Below are 23,571 nucleotides of genomic sequence, written 5' to 3' on the forward strand. Positions count from 1 at the left end.
GCAGGATGAAATATTATTTAAAACATCTCAAATATAATAATCATCAGTTATAATCAAGTGACCTGATAAAAATTATGGGACTGTAACACTCTCTTCCTCAAATAACAGTGGTTGCAGTTCCAAATAAAAACACTAGCATAATATGGGTCTCTGACTTTTTAGGACTACATGCATCTTATTGAGTTTTGCAACCAAACTAGTGTGGAAGACAGGAAAATGTTCGTTGAATTCTACATGCACAATTTCACTTTGACAGATCTAAATTTTTGGGATACCAATTCAAGATTGGGAGACATGCAACTAATGGCCTTAGCATATTGGTTGACTCATGAGGAGACAAAGGCCAAGGATTTGAAAAAGGTAATGACAAAAGAGGAGAAGGAACCCTTGTATATCATAGTAAAGCTAGTGAGCCCTGAGGGTGTCATCAACAATAATAACCTCAAGTCCAATGATGCTACTCTACCACCTAAATACATTGCAACCCAAGAGAAATCCATTATGCACTTTGAAGACACCTTTATAATGTTGGGAATAGAGAGTCTTCAAGCTTGCTAGAGAAGATGACATGCCTTACCCCATAGTCTTCATGTTGGGTCCCTATAATACTAGTGATTACCCCATTACTATTGTAGTTATACCCATTATTTATATTGTGGTGCCCCTATTACCCCCATATTGTTATTTTTGTGCCCCATAGAATCCCTCTATTGTTATTTTTGTGGCTTTATATTATTATTGTTAGGTCGGCTGGATTATATTGTGACTCCTTAGACTCCTATATATAGAAAGGAGGTTTTGTCATTTGTATCATCCAAGAATTGTTCATTTATGTAATGTAAAGGAGGTTTCCCCTTCGAAGAGGCTGAATTCTAAAGCGTGGATCTCTCTTTTCTATCTTTTTGTGAGCTGGTTTCATAACATTTGGTATCAGAGCTTTGGATTCTAGGGTTTCGCTGCTCCAAACAGGTCATCGTGGCATTTTCGCTATAAATTTTTTTCTGTGACGTTTCAGAAGTCGCAAACAAAACCCATTTGAGAAGAAATCGCGCTAAACCTTGGGTCCGAATTTCAGAGCTTTTCGCGCGATATTTGCGGAGATATGATCTGAGGAAGTTGGTCTTTTTGCAGACTCCTGAATTACATTCAAAACAGGTGACCTACGGAAAATTGTCATAACTTTCTCTCTGGGGATCGGATTGAAATTTCGTAAGAAGGTACAAAAATAGGACAGACTGTAGTTTCTTGTGTGTACGTTTCAGATTCAAAGGTTGAAACAGTGACTCGTGGCACGTCGTACAAGTTCGCTCTACTGAACCAGTCTAAAAGAAAGTCACTGTGGGAGATTTCACATAACTCTTCCTTGGAGAATCCAATTTGGCTTAGACTTGCGGCATTGGAAAGAGGACACAGAAGGCTAATACAGGTAGTAATTTCAGAACTAGATGATCCGAAATTACAGAGATACATCAGATTCAATATCAGGCTTCTATAAAGTGAAAAAAGGTGTGTAGTTTTTTTTTTTTTTTTTATGTAAGCTTGGTTTAACAGAATTCAAAGGGCATAGTAAAGCATTATTATCAGTAACTGATGCTCCGAGGAAAGAAAATGCAAACACCTAGTAAGGAACCTGAAAGCTCTAGCATGACTCATGAAGAAGAGGAAGAAATGCTACATGATATATCAAAATTACAAGAACAAGTGCAACAAATGTCACGCTCACAAAAGTTAACAGATGCTAAGATAAATGGCGTGGAAGCTAAGATAAGTGGCGTGGAATCTAAGGTAAATGGCATGGAATCTAAGATAAAGGGCATGGAAGCTAAGGTGAATGGCATGGACGCTAAAATTGATGGCATGGATGATAAGATGGAAGAATTGAAGATAAATATGAATAAGTTGCTACAAGAAATGGTCACTAAGGGTGAAAGAGTACTAAAAGAAACTCATGATGAGAACAAAAGAAATGTTAATCATGATTCCATAGACTCTAATGTTGGATCGAAGACTCACCATGTTCCAAAAATCGATATGAGGAAGTTTGATGGCAAGGATCCCGCCACATGGATATTACAGATGGAGCAATTCTTCGATCTCAATAATGTGCAAAACACACAAAAGGTACGTATGGAAAATTTATATTTGGAACCAAATCAGTTTGTATGGTATCAATGGCTTTGTTCTCGTAAACAATTTATCACTTGGGCAATTTTTACGGAAGAATTGATAGCACATTATGAGGATACAAAAAGCAACACTTTTTTTAGCCAATTGATAAGTCTCAAACAAAAGGGTTCAATAATGGAGCACATTGAGGAGTTCCAAAAATTGAACATAAGGGTAAAAGATATTCCAGAGGAGCATAGGATTGATGTGTTCATAGGGTCTTTAAAGGATAATATCCAACATGATGTGCGCCTTTGGGAACCTGATTCATTAGAGAAGGCATTCAGGTTAGCAAGAAAAATGGAAAGCAAAATTATGGCAACTAGGAAGCATACCATTCACAACTATAAAGACGGAAGTGTTGTTGCCCATAGTCTTCCACAACCTACAAGGTTGACACCACAACAATTGGAAGAAAAAAGAGCAAAAGGGCTTTGTTACAATTGTGATAGCAAATACACAAAAGGTCATAAGTGTGCTGAGAAGAAATTATTCTACATAGATTGTGAAGAGGAAGAAGAAAAGGAGCAAGAAAGGTCAAAAGAAGAGGATATATTCTAGGAACAAAGCCTAGATGAAGAAAAAATAAATCCGACCATATCTTGTAATGCATTGGCGGGAATTACCACTCCTCAAACCATCAAGATAGAAGGACAAATCAAGAAGAAAAAGGTAATAGTGTTGATTGATTCAGGAAGCACCCACAATTTTATTCATTGTAGGGTAGCAAAAGAATTGAATTGCTTCCTATATCCAGCACCAGAGTGTCAAGTGATGATTGCAAATGGAGGAACAATAAATTGTTCTGGAAAGTGCCATAATATCAAGCTATCCATGGGAGAATATGTATTGACTAGCCCAATGCTTTCCATTCCAATGGGAGGTGCTGATGTTGTACTAGGAGTCCAATGGCTACAATCCTTGGGTACAATAGCTTTTAATTTTCAAGAACTTTTCATGAAATTTTCTGTGGAAGGAAAGGAAGTTGAATTAAGGGGTATTGCAGGGAAACCAGGAAAGATAATCAGCTCTAATGGTATGACAAAGCTTCTAAAAAAGGAGCAAAGAGGTGTAATTGCACAATTATGTTCGCTAGATGTTTCCACATTGGAATCATCTATTTCTCCAGATCTCCAAAAAGTCCTGGACAATCATTCCAAGGTATTTGAGACTCCCAAAGGTCTCCCACCTATGCGTGATCATGATCATGCTATTCATCTGATTCCAGGAAGTGTTCCTCCAAACATCAGGCCGTACAGATATCCATATGTCCAAAAAAGTGAAATTGAACGTATGGTTGCAGAAATGCTAGAGGCTGGTATAATTCAACCAAGTCAAAGTTCTTTCTCAGCTCCAGTAGTATTGGTGCACAAGAAGGATGGATCATGGCGCATGTGTCCAGATTATAGGGAGCTCAACAAGCTCACTATTAAAGATAAGTTCCCCATTCCTGTCATTGATGAATTACTGGATGAATTGCATGGATCAATTTACTTCACCAAGTTGGATCTTCGTTCGGGATATCATCAAATCAGAATGAAGATTGAAGACATTCCGAAAACGGCATTTAGAACTCATGAGGGTCATTATGAATTTTTGGTCATGCCTTTTGGCCTTACCAATGCACCTTCAACATTTCAAGGTTTGATGAATTCAATTTTCAAACCATTCCTTAGAAAATTTGTGTTAGTATTTTTTGATGATATACTAATCTACAACAAGTCTTGGAAGGATCATGTTGAACATGTTGACAAGGTGCTACAACTATTGGAGGAGAAACAATTATATGCAAAAAGATCCAAATGTTTCTTTGGAGTCCAGGAGGTGGAATATTTGGGTCATATTGTATCTCATGAAGGAGTTAAGGTAGACCCTAGCAAAATTAAAGCCATTAAGGAATGGAAAATCCCCACATCCATAAAGCATCTGCGAGGATTTCTTGGGTTGACAGGGTATTATCGCAAGTTTGTTAAGAATTATGGGAGAATAGCAGCACCTCTAACAACATTATTGAAGAAAGATTCATTTTCATGGACTCCGGAAGCAACAAAGGCCTTTAAACATCTTAAAGAGGCAATGTGCCAAGCACCGGTCTTAGCTACACCGGACTTCACAAAAACCTTTATTGTGGAATGTGATGCTTCAGGAAATGGAATTGGTGTTGTTCTAATGCAAGATGAAAGACCCATTGCTTTTGAAAGTCGTCCAATCAAAGGAAAGTTTTTAAGCAAAGCTATTTATGAGAAGGAAATGTTGGCAATACTCCATGCACTTAAGAAATGGCGACCCTACCTAATGGGAAGACACTTCAAGGTAAAAACGGATCATGATAGCCTTAAATACTTTTTAGAACAAAGATTATCCTCTGAAGAGCAACAAAAGTGGGTCACAAAGATGTTGGGTTATGACTTTGAAATCATCTACAAAAAAGGGAAGCAAAATGTGGTGGCAGATGCACTCTCAAGAAAGGATGAGGATATGGAAGCATTGTTGTGTGCCATTTCTATTATCCAACCAGATTGGATAAACGAAGCAAAGGAGGAATGGAAGAATGACGAAGAAGTGTGGGCACTTATTCGAAAGCTACAACAAGATTCCAGTACTTCTGATACATTTAGCTGGAAAAATGATTCGTTATGGTACAAAGATCGCTTATACCTCTGTAAGAATTCCCAGCTAAAACAAAAGATTCTTATGGAATTGCACACTTCTCCCTTAGGAGGGCACTCAGGATTTTTAAAAACTTACCACAGGGTTAAGAAGGAATTTTTTTGGGATGGCCTTAAATCAGATATTCAAAAGTTTGTGGCGGAATGTTTGGTTTGCCAACAAAATAAAGTTGAAACAATTAAGACACCGGGTCTATTACAACCTTTATCCATTCCAAGCCAACGTTGGGAGGAGGTTTCAATGGATTTTATCACAGGTTTACCCAAGTCTGAGGGAAAGAGTGTCATCATGGTGGTAGTTGACAGACTTACCAAGTATGCACACTTTTGTGCATTATCACATCCATTTAAAGCCAGTACAGTTTCTACTGCATTTATGGAAACAGTTCAAAAGCTACATGGAAACCCAAAGATTATTGTAAGTGACAGAGATCCCATTTTCACTGGAAATTTTTGGACAGAATTATTTTCTTGTCTTGGTACTCAGTTAGCTCATAGCTCATCTTATCATCCTCAATCTGATGGGCAAACTGAGATAGTAAACAAATGTTTGGAAGGATATCTTCGTTGCTTTGTATCTGATAAACAGACACAATGGGTCAAATGGTTGCCTTTGGCTGAATGGTGGTATAACACTTCCTTCCATACAGCAACAAAAATGACCCCATTTATGGCACTTTATGGGTACCAACCACCATCAATCACATCATATTTAAGAGAAAATTCTAAGGTTCAGGCAGTGGAACATCACATCGAACATCAACAACAAGTCCTCCAACTCTTAAAGGATAACCTCGTGTTGGCACAAAATAGAATGAAACAACAGGCAGATCAACATCGCAGTGAAAGAAGTTTTGATGTAGGTGATTGGGTATTCCTACGGCTACAACCATATAAGAAATGTCCCTAAAGCAAGCTAAGAAGGATAATAAATTATCACCAAAGTATTATGGTCCATACAAGGTGTTGGAAAAGATTGGTACTATGGCATACAAATTGGAGCTTCCTGCAGCTTCTCGATTGCACCTAGTTTTCCATGTTTCATGTTTAAAGAAGGTTATAGGCGACAAGCTCCCAGTTCAAACAATATTGCCAGAACTTGATGAGGAAGGAAAAATTATATTGGAACCGGAAGCAGTCACAGAAACAAGAACTCGACAACTTTGAAATCGATCAATTTCAGAGTATCTTATCAAGTGGAAGAACTTATCCGCTGAAGATTCCACATGGGAGGATGAGAATTTTATGCAGAAATATCCAGAACTGCTCAAGCATTGAGGACAACACTTTTTTGAAGGAGAGGGGCATGTTGGGTCCCTATAATACTAGTGATTACCCCATTACTATTGTAGTTATACCCATTATTTATATTGTGGTGCCCCTATTACCCCCATATTGTTATTTCTGTGCCCCATAGAATCCCTCTATTGTTATTTTTGTGGCTTTATATTATTATTGTTAGGTCGGCTGGATTATATTGTGACTCCTTATACTCCTATATATAGAAAGGAGGTTTTTTCATTTGTATCATCCAAGAATTGTTCATTTATGTAATGTAAAGGAGGTTTCCCCCTCGAAGAGGCTGAATTCTAAGGCGTGGATCTCTCTTTTCTATCTTTTTGTGAGCTGCATGACTGATTCATCTCAGAGGGACGCTTGACAACTCCATCATGTGCCAAGCCGCAAAAAGGATCCAACTGTCCTTTGCTTGAAAACAGCATCTGGTGTCCACTGACACAATTTGATGAACGCCCACTGGCGTGTTTGCTGATGATGATTGCCCACTGGCTGAAGATGTCGAAAAACAACTCAATGTTGTTTTTACTATGATGAAAGCTGCTCACTGTTGCTTTCGTTGTCGATCACACACTGGCGAATTTGCTGATGCCCACTGGCTGATGAAGATGCCCACTGGCTGCTGATGAAGATGCCCACTGGCTACTTCGCTGATGTTGTCGAGACTTTCAGTCTGACAACCACTTGTCAATTTCATTGACATTTTCCCCCCTTTGTCAGCTGAAAGGAGAGACAATCTTCTCCAAAATTTATCTGAACTCCCCCCCTTCAGGTGTAGGAGAGTTTCACTATTGTACTCCCTCATTCAATTGCATGAGAGTACCATCATCGGTTCACTGATGGCTGCACGATGTGTGATTGTAGTCGGTTGTAGAACTGAGACAATCTTTTGACTGTGGATGACCATTCCCAAGGATCGATCCATTCATAATGTATCTTCAATCTGCCTGATTTTTGTTGGTTGCGACATTTTTGTGAGGAATGATTGGGTTTGCCACAATGGCAACAAGGATGGAGATCAAAACACTGATCTTCCATATGACCGGTTCTTTGACAATGAAAACACTTTGATTGGACTTCAACTTTAGGGTTCGTGCAATTCTGTTTGTCGGCAACTTTCTCAGAACCTGCTGAGGTGAGTGGTTCAAGAAATCCTGCACTCACAAACTTAATTGGCTTGGAATAATCTGGGATTTGTAAGTTGGTGTCATCAGGGACATATCCTAAGCCTCGTCGATTCTTGTTATTTTGAATCTCTTCCCAGGGCTTGATGATGGGTTTGGAAGAAATTTTCTCATGAACAACTTCGACACTTGAAGTTGTTGGGATGAATGACTTATCATCTGGATGGTTCAAAGACTTGAAAGTATCACTCTTTTCTTGCAATTCATTCCTTTGAAGTTGGGACTCAAGTTGAAGAAACTCAATGGTTTCATGTGTTTGTTTTAGATGCCGTGAAATATCAGCAAGAGTTTCTTTGCTGATGTGCACCATGTCTTCATCACTGGAGATGATCAAACTGTGAAGAATGTTTAACAACTGAATATGTTGTGCCATCTGAACTTGCTCACTTGAACTCAGGCTCTCTTGTCGTAGATGTCGTGCTTTGAACTGTTTCACTTGATTTTGTTACTTGAATGACAGGCTCGCTTGCTATGGAACTTGAATGGCATGCTCGCTTGATTTGTGGCTTATTGTACTTGCTGAGAACACTTGTTAGAACTTTCTGGAATTCACGCTCGCTTGATGACGAACTCAACTTGCTTGATTGGTGTTAGAGTTGAACTTGTTTTGGTTGCTGTGATGGTTGTGTCAAGGAGTTAAAACTCATGGATAGGGTGTCGAACACTGTCAAAAATGCACCCAAAAAAGCTTACAATGATTTCAATGATTCACTACAATGACTCAATTCAAGGCTTGGGTGTCGGTTTCAACCGAGAATGCACCCTTACAATTCAATGTAATTTGAGTTTGATTACAAGTTCAACAATGTTGATGTATACTATGCGCTGAAACATTGAAATTTATAGATTCATTAACTTGATTGTATTGAGTGAATTTGTTTGTTGAGGTAGAATGCCGATGTTGAAAACTTTGATGAGTTGTTGTATGTGTGGAGCTTAATTATCCTTCCTTGCAGCGATTTCATTACAGGTGTTGTGCTTGCTTGCATTGAACTTTATGTGTGTTAAATGAGATCATTTATGTGTCAAAACTAGACACAAATCATAAGCAACAACATGAAGCCATAGAAACACTCGCCATCACAAATACACATGGTGTACCTAAGATCCCCTTATTCAATTTCGGGCGGATCTTGGACACAATCACCACAAATAATATGTCTTTATTGAGTATTGAGATCATCAACCTTTCATCTTTTACAACATTGCCATGAAAGCTTTCTCAAACAATGAGAATTTGACACTCACAAATTTGGAAAAAAATGCGTTCAAAAACCTGACTCAACCTCCTATATCAATGAGCTCTCCTTTGAAAAATCTATCACTTCAAAGATTTCAAAAAATTAAAACAGCCTTATGCAATAATCCTCTTTCCTATTCACTCCTTATATCTCCCAAAATTATCCACCACTTATCACTCCAAAAAGGTTTTACAAATTTAAAGTCACACCTTATCACTCCATTACGAAAACATCCCTTAAAATAATTTCATGAATTCCCTTTTAAAGAAGTGAATTAAAAAGTGAACTTTATGAATGCAACAAAAAGCTTTAAGAAGCTAATAACTGACAAGAAGGATATTGAGGGATTACCACTGACTGCTCTTGGTCTCGCTGCTCAAACAGCTACATCTAAGGGTTATGAAAGTGCAACTGCCGAGAATGGGCCGTGGATTATTACATTAGATATTCCAAGCTACCTGCCAGTTCAACAGCCTGCATGTGATCGCAGTCTTCGTGAGGAGCTCTATCGTGCTTATGTTACTCGTGCCTCTACTAGAAAGTTCGATAACACTCCAGTTATTGATCAGATTTTGAGACTTCGATTAGAGAGAGCTAAATTGCTCGGATACAATAATTATGCAGAGGTAAGTATGGCCATGAAAATGGCAACTGTTGAGAAAGCTGAAGAACTCTTAGAAAATATTCGAAGTGCTTCATGGGATTCAGCTGTGCAAGACTTGGAAGATTTGAAGACCTTTGCCAAAGAGCAACATGCTGAAGAAGCTAATGATATGTGCCATTGGGATATTAGCTTTTGGAGTGAGCGGCTTCGTGAGGCTAAGTACGACATAAATGAGGAAGAGTTGCGACCATTTTTCTCATTGCCAAAAGTAATGGAAAGCCTTTTCACCCTTGCAAAAATGCTTTTTGAAATTGATATTGAATCAGCGGATGGTCTCGCTCCAGTGTGGGACAAGGATGTAAGATTTTATGCAGTAAAAGACTCATTTGGAAGTCCAGTTGCGTATTTCTATTTTGATCCATACTCAAGGCCCTCAGAGAAGCGAGGTGGTGCATGGATGGACGAAGTTTTTGGCCGAAGTCGTGTGCTTGCACAGGATGGTACTTCAGTCTGGCTACCCATAGCACACATGGTTTGCAACCAGACACCACCGGTTGGAGATAAACCAAGCTTAATGACTTTCCGTGAGGTTGAGACTGTATTCCATGAATTTGGTCATGCACTACAGCATATGCTTACCGAGCAAGATGAAGGTTTAGTAGCAGGCATTCGTGGTGTGGAGTGGGATGCAGTCGAACTTCCTTCGAGTAATGTTAATGGTAGGCGGCCATGGATGCGTTTAAATCTGAAACGCTACCCCTTTTCTTTGAGAAAGCATACAGATCAATATATAAACTCGACAATTCCGATCAGCTCACTCTCCATTGCTGCACAGATTTATATTCTCTCCACCATGGCTCTGATACCACATAATGAAAATGAGATTAACTCAGAAAAATATATAAATCACACATATAAAAATCAGATACAAAATATTGGCGGAAAAAGGCTGAAGCCTCATGCTTCTCTCATTCATACATTACAAAAATAATTGAATATAGTGTTACAAATAAATAGATGAGAGACAGTGTTCTCAAGATAGTGCGTGCTATCTTAGACACCTTTGGTTGAGATAATTTCTCCTTTGGTTGAGATAATTTCTCACCAGACACACCAATATAGGAGTTACCTAAAATAACTCCTATCTTAGAGGAACAACCCAAGAGTTAGGCACAAATTCCCAACTTGGAATTTTTAATTAATTAATTTATTTTTGGATTTATTATTGTTTTATGAGAGAGGCTAACACCTTGGGATTTTAGAGAGGCCAAAAAGGCTGTGAAATAGCTTCACATGGATGACTATGTTGCTAAGAGGATGAGAAACACCTTCAGCAAAGGGGTGATGATGAGTCCCATCAATAGGTATATTTTAAACATTGTCATGCCATCCTCTAGCTTTAAAATTATCCTTTTCTCACATTAATTCACATTTTTTGTTATATTATGCTTAGAAACAAGAGTAAAAGGTGTTTTTCATAGTATGTGGCATAATGTGGTTTAATTGTAGGAAAGCGAAGATTTTTTTATGAAATTACTATGTAGGGTCTTGATGGAGACAACCTAGAGAGAATGTAGAGGGCTTTTCCACCTCCTTGACTCCCTAACTTGGCTTGGGGTCCCATCATCCTCTCTCACCAGTTTGAATTCATTGGCAGACGAGTAAATCCTAATACAAGTGAAGCTCAAGAGGGATTAGATCCACCATTTCTGAGATCAAGGAGAGAATCACTGCTATTTTCAAGGGAGATACTATCAGCTAACCTTTTGTATAAACAAACAAGTTAAAAATCTCATTAGGATTCAAAGTTTTGATTCATCTAGGTGTAGTTATTGAGCTCAGAACTTAACATTATCATTTTGAACTTGTATTTGATGTATGAGACTTTTACCTTCTGATAATGTGAAGTTGGTTATTAAGTTTCATTTTGGTTAGCTTCAGAGGGATGAGACCATTGAGTTTAGGCCCAACCTAGAGGCTTTGGTCCCTCTATTGTACTAGTTTTTTGTTCTTGATTTCAAGCATTTCATAGCTCTCTTTCATTCCATTAGATGTTAAGTTATAAAAACCTTTGATTGCAAGCTTATACATCACCTCTCTTTTGGAAGAATGGTTGGAAGGATTCACAATCTCAATCCAAAAATATTGTGTTTATGACTTCTTGGATATAGATGAATGTTAGTTTTTCTTCTCCACATATTCATTATGTAGCTTAGAATTTAGTTCAGTGACTAGAGTCGTGTTGTGGCATAAAATAGATGTTATTTAAATTCAACTCATCTTTTTCATCATAGTTTATATCACTTTGTTAATGATCAATGGATGTATGTAAGTGGTTGGTTGCAGGGATGTGTTGATCTACAGGGGAGGGCACCTCTTCCATGTCCATCTTGGACTCCTCCATATTTCCTTTCCATTCCTCAATTATGTCCCAAAACTTTGTTTCCACAGTCAGTTTACCTAGTAATTTTAGGACACCGTGAGCATTCATCCTGGTGGTCTTGGGCTTGGCTAGGGGGGTTCAACCCAGTCTTCCTTCACTCACTTTAACCTCCATCCACCTCTTCATGCCCTAAGGACATCATTTTCACCCTAAAAAGGCTCTAGGAACCCCTCCTATTGCATTATAGGTCCTCCTGTAGCAGCACCTATAACAGGTCTGTAGCACCACCTTTCTTTTGAAGGAAATGTAACTAGGTTCGGTCTTCATAAATGTACTTTTGATATTTCTATTTATTCAAGAAACGAAATATTATTTTATAATATATGTCAATGAGTTTCTTTATCATTGAAATAGGTTTAGCACTAGTTAAAGTGCTATAGGTGAGTCAAATAGTCAAAAGAAAAGGGTTGAAGACCTTAAGGACATGTTACACCTTGTATAAATTAGTATCAAAGTCAAAGAGAGAACCTCCAAGAAAATTCAAGTCTCCTCCTATGCTAAGACATCATCAAGAAGCTCCTTCAAGCATACAACTCCACCAAAGAACCATTTGAATTCCACTCTACAATTCGGCCTACAAACAGTTGACTAGTCGGCCTTCTAGTCGGCTTAAATGGAGGGATAGTCCTCTATTTATAGAGGTTGGCCACTCCAATACAATGCATTCATTCAGCTCTGAAATCCATAAGGGAAAGAAGGATAAGAGGAACAAAGGAAACCAAAGAAAAGGTTATATTGGGGCAGCGAAGTAAGGAGGAAGAACATCAAATTTTGAGGGATTGTTTTCTAGGGTAAATATAGTCACACGTGCAAGAAAATGAAGGACAATCTATGGCTATATCAACAGTAAGATCACAGGTATATATTCCTCCTTGTTTGGGCTAGTAACTTAGGCCTATAATGCCACATACTCAAGTGAAAAAGAAGGTCTCTCAAGCGAAGGAAACAAAAGCTAAAAGCATAAGGGAAACCTCCCACATGTGCGAGAAACTAGGGCTGCAGTACCATTATATCAAATCTGCACTATACATCAGGAAGAAGCTCAATTGGGTCAAGAGAAAGAAGGTATCCTCTTGGTGAAGGATCTCACTAAGGATCAAATATTGGAGTCTCTTCTATAACTAGTATAAAAAATCCTACCACCAAGGAGTAGAAGAACGAAGTGCCAGAAGGAGGACGAAGTGCCGAAGAATAAAGTGTCGGAAGAAGTGTCAGGGAATAGGGTGCAGAAAGAAGGAAGGACGTGACTTGTGCTCCGAGGATACTCTTGTTAGGGTTCTAGGGTTTGGCATTGATCAATAGAAGCTTCAATAAGAGAAATTCACTAAAGGGTTTTCCTCTCAAGAGAAGAGAGGTTTTGGCCCTGGCAGAGCCAACATCTTGTGTTCTTGTTTTTCTTTTTTGGTAGTAGTTTGATGAAGTACACACATATGCACTAATAAGAAGAATAAGAAGAATAAGCTAATAAGGAAAAGTAAAAATATTCCGCAAATTGTTATCAAGTAATGAATAATCACACAACACTACTTTGCCCTAGATTCTTCAACACTTTCTTAACAATTTTTTATCCCCACTTCAACCTTAGCTTAATCAAGATGAATAATGACCCCAAGTTGTGATTTGATGACCAAGGGGGGAGCTCCTAGACCACTCCAACAATTCCTTTTCCTCATTGCAAAATAGAGTATAAATTAGTTTTTTCAATCACAAGTATGATCTAAGATAGGTTTTTGATTTTCAAGCAAGTGTGAAATAGGTGGATGATGCATACAATTATGTTGCTAGTTTGATGAATTATGCAAGATAGAATAGCTTTCTTTCTGCAAGTATATTAGCCCTTTTCCTTTCATGAAATTATTAATTGGCATATACATGTTGAGAAAATGGAATTTCCATTTTCATAGCTAGAATTAGTTTTCAATTGTACTTTCATCAACAATCTTTCACTATAGTTCAGTAGGAGTAATGGTCTCTAAGCACTCTGATCTAATGTTATGACTGAGGGTTGCATGAGTAGAATCTAACCTATTGTGCATATAACATTGTCACCTCTAATTTTGTATGAACCCCAAGTTGATAATTTGAGTCAAGGAGCCCTTGGGAGTTCCAACATTATTGGTGAAATACTAGGGTTCACTAGCCTTGAGTTCAAAAATTGTGTAAAGCTTCCCTTCAACTCAGAAACTGCATAATTCATTGAGTCAATGAGTTTTCCAATCCCTTTGTGGTTGGTAATTGTGTAATCCTTCTTGGCAGTGTGAATGGATAGTTTCATAACAAAGAAAAAAAAAGAAAAAAAGAAAAAATAAATCCCTAGAAAATAGGGACTGGATAATTAGTTTCCCAAAGGATGACAGAAGTTATTTTTGGACTTTCACCAAGTGCCACTTTTTCCTTGATTTTAGGCATGCGGGTTAGAAACCCTAATAAACCTATATCTATATAATGGATGCCTGTTACACAACATTTCGTCACTGTCCCTATACTCCCCATTCCTTGATCCTGGAGGACCTCTACAGTGAACCCTGAATGCTTTTCCTTCATGAAGAAACTACCATTGTGTCCCTCTTTATGAGAAGATAAATTCCCTTTTGCACCATTTCCCCCAAAACTTCTGTTTTGCCCAGTTTACAAGGCAGATGCTAATGACTGTTGTCTCCCCTGCACTGATGTGTAGAGATTAACACTATTCCATGCGCTGACCATTATGACTGAGCTGTGTTCCAGTCGCGTTGGTCCTATTATGGAAAGTTTTTTAAATTAGAGTCGAAGCTTCCAACTCTAGAAGCTTTGTAATGGAAGTCTGGTAAATGGTTTGGCTGGATGGGGTCGAGGATGATAGTTTGGGCTCCTTTCCCCTATAATGATGGAACTACCTCAAGGGATAACTCCTTCTCCCATAAAAAAGTGGATCCATTTCCCATCCATATTTCCTAAATAAACCTCCCTTCTTCCCAAGCACAAACTAGTCATAGTTAGAGTGTTGGCTGAGTGTAAGTATACTACTTTGATTAGACAAGCAAGTTATTACTAGTTGTAGCCATCTAGTTGTGTGAGGGAGAAGTGTGTTTGGTTTGGAGTGAAGCCAAAAGGGAAGAGCCTTTAAACTATTGTTGTTTGAAGCCATCCTGGAGTGCTAGCATAAGTGTGTGGGAACCTGGTCTTGTTAGAGGAAGATTACAAGGTCAAGACAAATGGTTGTAATCTCTCTTTGACATTAATATATGCAACTATTGATTGATTTCCTACATGTTTTGTAATATTACATATTCATGTCTTAATGTTTATTGACTCATTAAGTATGTTGAATTGAAATTTTTCTATTATTATGTTTGTGTGTTGTTGTTGTTTACTTGCTTCAGGAGCTTGAAGAAGGAAGTGAGAGATTTCTAGAGTGATCAAGCGAGGACATCATCAAGTAGGATAAGCGACCAAGAGGTAGGCCCTCTTGATTGATTCTAATCTAAGGAAATCTTCAATGAATGTATCTGTTGTGGCTAGACCCATTATCGGGCTAGAGGAATTCATTCGTGTCCACACTTACAATTTTACTTCACCACAAATTGGAAACTCTACTGGGGAGATCCCATCTTTTGTTTGTTTTGGACTTCATGATTTCGTGAGAACTTTTCTAGTTTCACGTTTTCCATTTGGTTTTGTTTCTTTTCTCCTGCCTACTGGCCTAAGTCTAAAATTCATAGTAGTAGATCTGGTCCATGTTTTGATTTTTTTCCTTAGTTGCCTTCGCCAGCGCGTTTAATCCACTGACATTCGTGCTGACTAGTGCGAATTGTGGAGGAACAACCGCGTCAACCAACCTCTGGCGGTTGTTGTCAGTTAGGCAGTCGCACCAATGCCTGTAAGTGAATATTAGGGCTTGACCCCAATCCTAGCCAGTGTGTTCTACTCTTGTGTTTTTGTCCCCGTGAGCCTCTTTTACTATTTTCTCCCTAATTAGGAAGCTAACTTTCATTTGGTTTTTGCTAGCTTGTTGGCTTCTCATATTGCTATTTGATTGATAGAGTCATTGAGTGGTCAGTGACACTAGGGCATCTAGTTAGTCGCCCATTTAGCAGCTTGTGGACTCATCAAGTCTGAATGTGGGTGTGTTTGCTCCTTGCATTTGTTTTTTGGTCCTTTTACGACTTTGACCTCTTTTTGCACAAGTTTGAAAAAAGTTTTGTTTACTAGCTTGAACATCTTTTTCCAGCATAGATTGCATTGTTGGCCTTGTGTTTGGTAAATTTGGTGTTTCATTGATCAAAATGAACTTCTCTTTTCATGTTTTCATCTGCTTGAAGAGCTCATAGTCTCAAAAAAAAATTCATTGAAATATTGTATGCAAAAAGTTTGTTTCGTTGTTTCATGAGAAAGCATGAAATTCTAGTTTGTTGCATCATTATGATTTGCATCTCTTAAAAACTAGAATTTCATCAAAAGGAAAAGAATTTTTTTCATTTTGAAAGGACTGATAGATAAGTGCTTGTTAGGAAATTAGGAATTGGAATGCATTTTTCATTAGTTTATTTTTTGAAAAAGTATAGTGAAAGATCATTTCGTTTTTAGTTGCTTGATTGGTTGCATTTGATTGAGTAGTTTCTACCCTCTCTAGTGTAGGCATTTCATTGAATTGAAAGGTTCTTGTCCCGTTTAGTTGCATTTTAGGTTTTTCGAGTAGCATCACTGAGACCTGAAAACTGAAACTTAACTCAGAATCTACTCTAATGAGACACAAATGTACGAAAAGGGACCATGTAGAGTTTTCTTTTACGTGTCTTTTTCAAACTCTCTAAACATGTAAAAGATACTGAGTTACACCTTTGTCGAGCTCATTAAACTATTAAACAACATTGGATTCGTCACCATGACGAACACGAGATTTTCCTTCCTAGGGCTCGTTAAAATTACTAGGTTGGATTCGTCCAAAGGATGAACTTACAGTGCAAGCATATGCTATCCCCTTCAAGCTTTCGATTAAAAAATAATTGGGGTACCTGCCAAAAATGGTGGGGGAAAATTTGGAAATCTATCGAGTCGTGTCGGTAGCTTACTATTGAACATGACACTCTTTGCTTCGTGTCCGGTTAGGACATCCTCCTTTGTATCATTGACCTTCCTGGGTTTGGGCTATTCATTTTTGCCTTCCATTTGATCTCTGCCACGCCATTATGACCACCAATCCCATGGATCCAAAAGTTGCCAAAATTCCAGTTGTGTCGTTGATATGTTCAAGGGTTGTCCTTCTGCAGTTACACTTACCTTTGATTCTCTGTATCATCCAAAATCATTTTGCATCCTCTAGTCTCGCGTCGATGATGTGGGATTCATTATGGCCCTCCTTTGACGCGATCACTTTTCGTCGACTTCAACTCACTATTCGGGAAGTTGATTGAGAGACTCCCTTCCAGTACCTTAGAGATTGCATGCCCTAATGGAAAGTTCTTCACACTTGATGACAAGTTCACATCATTGGCTTTCGATCGAGTGACTTCACGAGTGTTCGACTTCAGTTCCTGTTAATTTATGGTATGTTCTATGCTTATAACAGTTTACTTCTTTTTCTTATTATATTCCACCGATTAGCAATCACATGCACATAAAGTAAAGTGCAGATAGAACATTAAACGATCGACAGAAAACAAGCCAAGACAAGAGACACAAGATGTGGCAGCTAGCCAGGGACAAACCCCACAATGTGTGGGGAAACCCTTTGATAAATATTCTTTTATCTTCAATAATTCAGCAGAGAGAAATAGTACAATAAATCTGATTCATATCAGCAGTAGCAAACCTTAGATCAGCAGCATCAGCATTAGCGGCTTCATTATCAAACTAGGGCAGACCATATCTCACAAACCGACCGTCGGATTGACTTCATTCCACCACCAAAAGTTTCGGCTTCCAGAGGAGGTTCAGATGAACCTACAGCGCAGTTCAGATGAGGAGATCTTCTAGGCCACGCAAGTCAATCTTTACTTCTGCAGTTGCAGCTTCAGTCTCAGCAGTTTCCGGCTTCAAACTAGGGCAGTCGATATCTTGCAAACCATTCGTCAGATTGACTTCATTCCACCACCAAAAGTTGTGGATTTCAAAGGAGGTTCAGATGAACCTACAATGCAGTTCCAAAGAGGAGATCTTCTAGGCCACGCAAGTAAATCTTTACTTCTGCAGTTGCAGCTTCAGTTTCAGCAGTTTCTGGCTTCAAACTAGGGCAGTTGATATCTTGCAAACCGTTCGTCAGATTGACTTCATTCCACCACCAAAAGTTGCGGCTTTCAAAGGAGGTTCAGATGAACCTACAGCGCAGTTCCAAAGAGGAGATCTTCTAGGCCACGCAAGTCAATCTTTACTTCTGCAGTTGCAGCTTCAAATTCAACAGCTTCCGGCTTCACATGTGTGAGAGAGAGAGACCCATTTCAGTGCAGTAGAGAAGAGACTCATATCTGCACAGTAGAGAGAGAGAGATGTGATGAGATGAGTGATTCCAAATGAGGAAAAGTCCTCTTATATTTATACACAACGTTGGTGGGTGAATAGATGCGACTGTTGGACTTCTGAGCCTACATGAGTTGTAGGTCGGCTTGATAATAATTCCATAATCAAAATAAATTCATATCTCCATGAATACTTATCGGAATCGGATGATCTTTATATCAATCCTACACCTCTCGACGAGAGGAATCTAATAAAAATATTATCAGCCATGAATAAGATGACCCACATGAAGTTTTGCCCTGGTTTCCAATTTTAATAGTTCCTCTATTCCCATTCCGTGGATTGTGTTGATAGTACCTTGAGGACCATTGTCATTATTGGTGGTTTATCTCACACTTGTTAATAGTTTACATCATTGAGTGGTAATCAAGCAACTTTCTAGCATGTTCGACGTCAACACATCTATTCACATGTTAGAATCTATACTTTGATTGGGTCGTGTTGGAGCGCAAGACCCTAGACTCAGATCACACAAGTCTAGGTTGGGAAGTGGTGTGACATGGTTATGTATGCATGTCTCTTTCAGATGGATGGTTGCGACCAGACCATGAGTTATCATATGTGATCCCCTTTGACAGATGGCTATGCCCATACCTAGATCCATTTACATGATCATTCTCTGGATGGTTGCGTCGATGCCATGATTCATGTATCATTTGACAGAGATCTTAGTTTATATATATGTATATGTACTTGCTTGCATGTTTTTCGATGATAGACCGATTCCCCGCATTGATTTATAAAGCATTTCATCCCTCACTCTAGCTCAGCCTTGATGCTTTAGGGGGCATCTGTTACAAAGCATTTTGTCACTATCCCTATACTCCCTGTTCCTTGATCCTGGAGGACCTCTATAATGAATCCCGCATGCTTTGCCTTCATGAAGAAACTCCCATTGTGTCCCTCTTCATGAGCAGATCAATTCGCTTTTGCACCATTTCTCTGGAAACTTCTATTTTGCCCAATTTACAAGACCAGCGCTAATGGCCTTTGTCTCCCCCACGCTGATGTGCAGATATTAGTACTACTCTTCACACCGATCGGAGCGACTGAGCTGTGTTTTAGTCACAGGGGTCCCATTATGGAAAGTTTTTTAAATTAGAGCCAAAGCTTCCAGCTCTAGAAGCTCCGTAACAGAACTCTAGTAAATGGTTTGGCCGAATGGGATCAAGGATGATAATTTGGGCTCCTTTCCCCTATAATGATGGAAATACCTCAAGGGATAAGTCCTTCTCCCATGAGAAGAGGATCCATCTCCCATCCATATTTCCTATATAAACCTCCCTTCTTCCCAAGCACAAGCTAGTTTTTGGTTGAGTGTTGATGCTATTTTGGTTTGGAGTAGACAACAAGCTATTACTAGTTGTGGCCATCTAGTTGTGTGGGAGAGCAGTGTGACTTGGTTTCGAGTGAAGCCTAAAGGGAAGAGCCTTAAAACTATTGTTGATTGAGGCCATCATGGAATGCTATCAGAAGTGTGTGGGAACCTGGTCTTGTCAAAGGAGGACTGCAACGTCAAGGAAAATGGTTGTAATCTCCCTTTAATATTAATATATGTAGCTATCGATTGATTTCCTATATGTTTTGTAATATTACATATTCATGGCTTAATGATTCTAGACTTGTTAAGTAGGTTGAATTGCAATTTGTCTATTATTACGTTTATGTGTCGTTCTTGTTTACCTGTTTCAGGAGCTTGAAGAAGGAAGCGAGAGATTGCTGGAGTGAGCAAGTGAGGACATCATCAAGCAAGATAAGTGACCCAAAGGTAGGCCCTCTAGATTGATTCTAACCTAAGGAAATATTCCATAGAATGTATATATTGTGGCTAGACCCATTATCAGGCTAGAGGAATTCGTTCGTGTATGCACTTATAATTTTACTTCGCCACAAATTGGCGACTCCACTGGGGAGATCCCATCTTTTGTTTGTTTTGGATTTCATGATTCCATGAGAACTTTGCTAGTTTCACATTTTCGCTTTGGTTTTGTTTCTTTTCCCCTACTTACTGGCATAAGTCTAAAATTCATAGTAGCAGATCTAGTCCCTCTTTTGAATTTTTTTATTTTTTCCTTAGTTGCTTTGGCTAGCGCATTTAATCCACTGACAGTCGCACCGCCCAACGTGAATTGCAGAGGAACAGTCACGTATACTAGCCTCTGGTGCTTGTTGTCAGTTAGGCATACATGTTGATGCCCGTAAGTGAAGATTAGGGCTTGAAACCAATCTTGGTCAGTGTGTTCTGCTCTTGTGTTTTCGACCCGTGACCCTTTTTTACTATTTTTTCCCTGATTAGGAAGTTACTTTTCTTTTGGGTTTTGCTTGCTTGTTGGTTTATCATCTTGCTATTTTATTGATTGAGTCATTGAGTGGTCATCGACACTAGGGCATCTATTTAGTCACCCATTCAGCGGCTTGTGCAATCATCAAGTCCGAGTGTGGGTGTGTTTGCTCCTTGAATTTGTTTTTTGGTCCTTTTATGACTTTGACCTCTTTTTGCACAAGTTTGAAAAAGGTTTCATTTGCTAGCTTGAACGTCTTTTTCTGACATATATTACATTGTTGGTCTTGTGTTTGGTAAAGTTGGTGTTTCATTGATCTCAATGAACTTCTCTTTCCATGCTTTCATCTGCTTGAAGGGCTCATAATCTTGAAAACTTTTTCATTGAAAGATTGTATGTGAAAAGTTTGTTTCGTTGTTTCATGAGAAAGTATGAAATTCTAGCTTGTTTCTTCATTATGATTTGCATCTCTTAAAAACTAGAATTGCATCAGCATTTGAAAAAGGAAGAGAAATTATTTCATTTTGAAAGGACTGATAGATAAGTGCTTGTCAGAAAATTAGGAATTTGAATGCATTTTTTATTAGTTTATTTTTTGAAAAAGTGTAGTGAAAGATCATTTCGTTTTCAGTTGCTTGATTGGTTGCATTTGATTGAGTAGTTTCTACCCTCTCTAGTGTAGGCATTTCATCGAATTGAAAGGGTCTTGTCCCATTTAGTTGCATTTTAGGTTTTTCGAGTAGCATCGCTAAGGCCTGAAAACTGAAACTTAACTCAAGATCAACTCTAAAATGAATTCAATTAACCTAAGGCACATTTGAAATTAACGATCATAATATCTAGAAGGTCTAGGCTAGATATGTGTTCCAACGTCTTTAAACCTAGCAGTTGTTGTTAGCTTCGGCATTAGATAGCGCTAGCAAGGATTTGTGCTCCCTGTACCATCCAGTATATAACGGGAGACCCCACTAGGCTACAACCCTTTTATCCTTAGGAAGCTGAGTCGGACACCTTGTGAACGTGATACACCAAACACAACATTCGAGTAGATTGCCTGCTCCTACTTCTTGGTTCGCCAGGAGGTATTCTGTAGTTCACGATTGCATAGTAATCATGTTTACCTAGATCATCCAGAGTAGTCATTTGATCTTTTTGACTCATTAAACTTAAAATATCATTCGATCACTTGTCCTTTGAGCTCATTTCCAATCGAAAGTGATAGAGTCATCTTTGTTTCTTTCTTGAATCTTAAAAAATTAAAGAACATCAATATTTTATGCATCTTAATAATTGATTGCCCATGATACAAAACATCATGTTAGTCTTTTTTACCAAATCGTGAGTTCCCTTAAAAGGACATTTTAAAGCCTTGAATTTATTTGTTTTGTCGACTAAGACAAGGTAGTCGTGGCTGAACCATCTGGTTCACCCAATTTCTCTTCCTCTTCTCCATCTGAAAGATTGTTTGAGGAGTCGTTTCTTGAGTTATCAAAGCCACTTGAGGACCAAAATGTTGAACTCGCAATTATTTTGAGTGTTGAATCTTTTTCATCATGCCCTCTGCCTACTTTCGATTCAGTGTCATCTGCTGATCTTGTACCAGAATCTCTAAATAATCCCGTTCGAACTCCAGAGAACTCTCCGACCACTGATGATTAGCTTGGACTGGTAATCTATCCTCTGAACCCTCTGTTTGACGCTGTTGAGATATCACCATAGCATCCTTATAGTCCGTACGTCTAGCCGTGTGTTCCTTTGGAACTATCCCCCAGTACATGTTCAACCATTTGTCGTCGTTTGTTTTCAAACATGGAACCCGAAGGCGATGCTCCAATCACTTCTCCAGATGAGTCCAAAGTTTCTACTCCACACACTATTGAGGGGGAAGAATTGCAATTACAGTTTCCTCTTGAGGATTTTCCTTATTCAGAAGGTATTCCCTCTAGCTTGCCACCCGGCTATGTGTCTTTGGGGCACTTAGTTTTAGGCACACCTAGTGCCTCATCACTCTACCATAATCTTGTTTGGGCATTAGGCATCAAGCCTACGTCAGGTCCGTTTGTCACGAACACAACTTCCAAACCAGCTGTTACTTCAGTCCCAATGCAACCCACTGTCCCGAATACTATGTATCATCGATCCCAGTTACACGTCAGTCATAACTGGCAGTTTCAAAGATTATCTCTGCCAATTCTTCTATCCCATTAGTCAGTGGCCAGATTGTGCCATCGCCTGGGGGGTTGAACCTGAATGTCTCTATGGTGTCAGGTGCCACTAATGTGAGCAGCTCACATGCTTGGTATAAACCAACACTCTTCTGGTATTATTTATAACCCTGCTGACCCTACTAGATCAAGCAATGTCCAGTACCAATAGGCTCAGAATTTTGTTGGTCCGTCTGGATCGAGAAATGTTCAGTATTAGTAGCCTTATGGGGCTTAGGTCCAATACCAAAATCCTTATGTTCCATATGGTTGTTAAGGATTGGTTAATCAACCTTACACCCTCCAAGCTGGGCAGTACATCTAGCCTGGCTACGGCCAGATTCAATTCGGTAATTTCTCGGGCACTGTTCAAGTACCCTTGCAATAATAAGGACATCATTTACAACAACCAGGGTAGTCTTTGTTACTGCAAGGGCAACCTTTGTTGCAGCAAGGGTTTTCTACGCAACAGTAAGGGCATATTATCCTGCAGCAAGGTCACCTATAACAACAGTAAGGTCAATCCTTCCAACAATTGCAGTAGGTCGTGCAGTAGCAGATGCAATATGCTCTACATACCTCTCAACCCATACCCTTGCAGGGCCAACCTTTGCAAACCTAGGGACAAATTTTGGAACCGCAAGGCCAGCCCTTGCAACAGCAAAACCAACCAGGTGTTGAAGCCCCGAAAATCGGGTCGACAACAAGGGGGATACCCACCCGGTCCGGACCTTGGTTGGCAGCTCCTTATCCGTTTGGTATAGCGGGTCCGACTAGGAATAATGGGACCAGTTTCCCAATCTAAGGGTGTGTGTGTGTGCAGAGTTGGATGATGCTGATCTAAGAGTACTTAAAGCTAATTTAATTCAGACTTTTAAACTAACTCTATGCTATTGTAATCTAATGAGAAACAACACATCTAATCTATGCTAACCCGGGGTGTATTTGTTCTATTATGCGATCTAAAGAGATTTCAAACAATAACTG

At 39.0% G+C, this 23,571-nt stretch overlaps 1 pseudogene; it reads left to right on the forward strand.

Annotated features, from left to right (window-relative positions):
• The first annotated feature begins 8,846 nt into the window (after nt 1–8,846).
• Nucleotides 8,847–22,039, forward strand: LOC149140937 (organellar oligopeptidase A, chloroplastic/mitochondrial pseudogene; annotated as a pseudogene).
• The last annotated feature ends 1,532 nt before the right edge of the window (nt 22,040–23,571 follow it).

This window comes from Pinus tabuliformis, chromosome X, assembly GCF_031772625.1.
Source record: "Pinus tabuliformis cultivar Carrire ecotype Pingquan chromosome X, CPIR1, whole genome shotgun sequence".
Lineage (NCBI taxonomy): Eukaryota > Viridiplantae > Streptophyta > Pinopsida > Pinales > Pinaceae > Pinus > Pinus tabuliformis.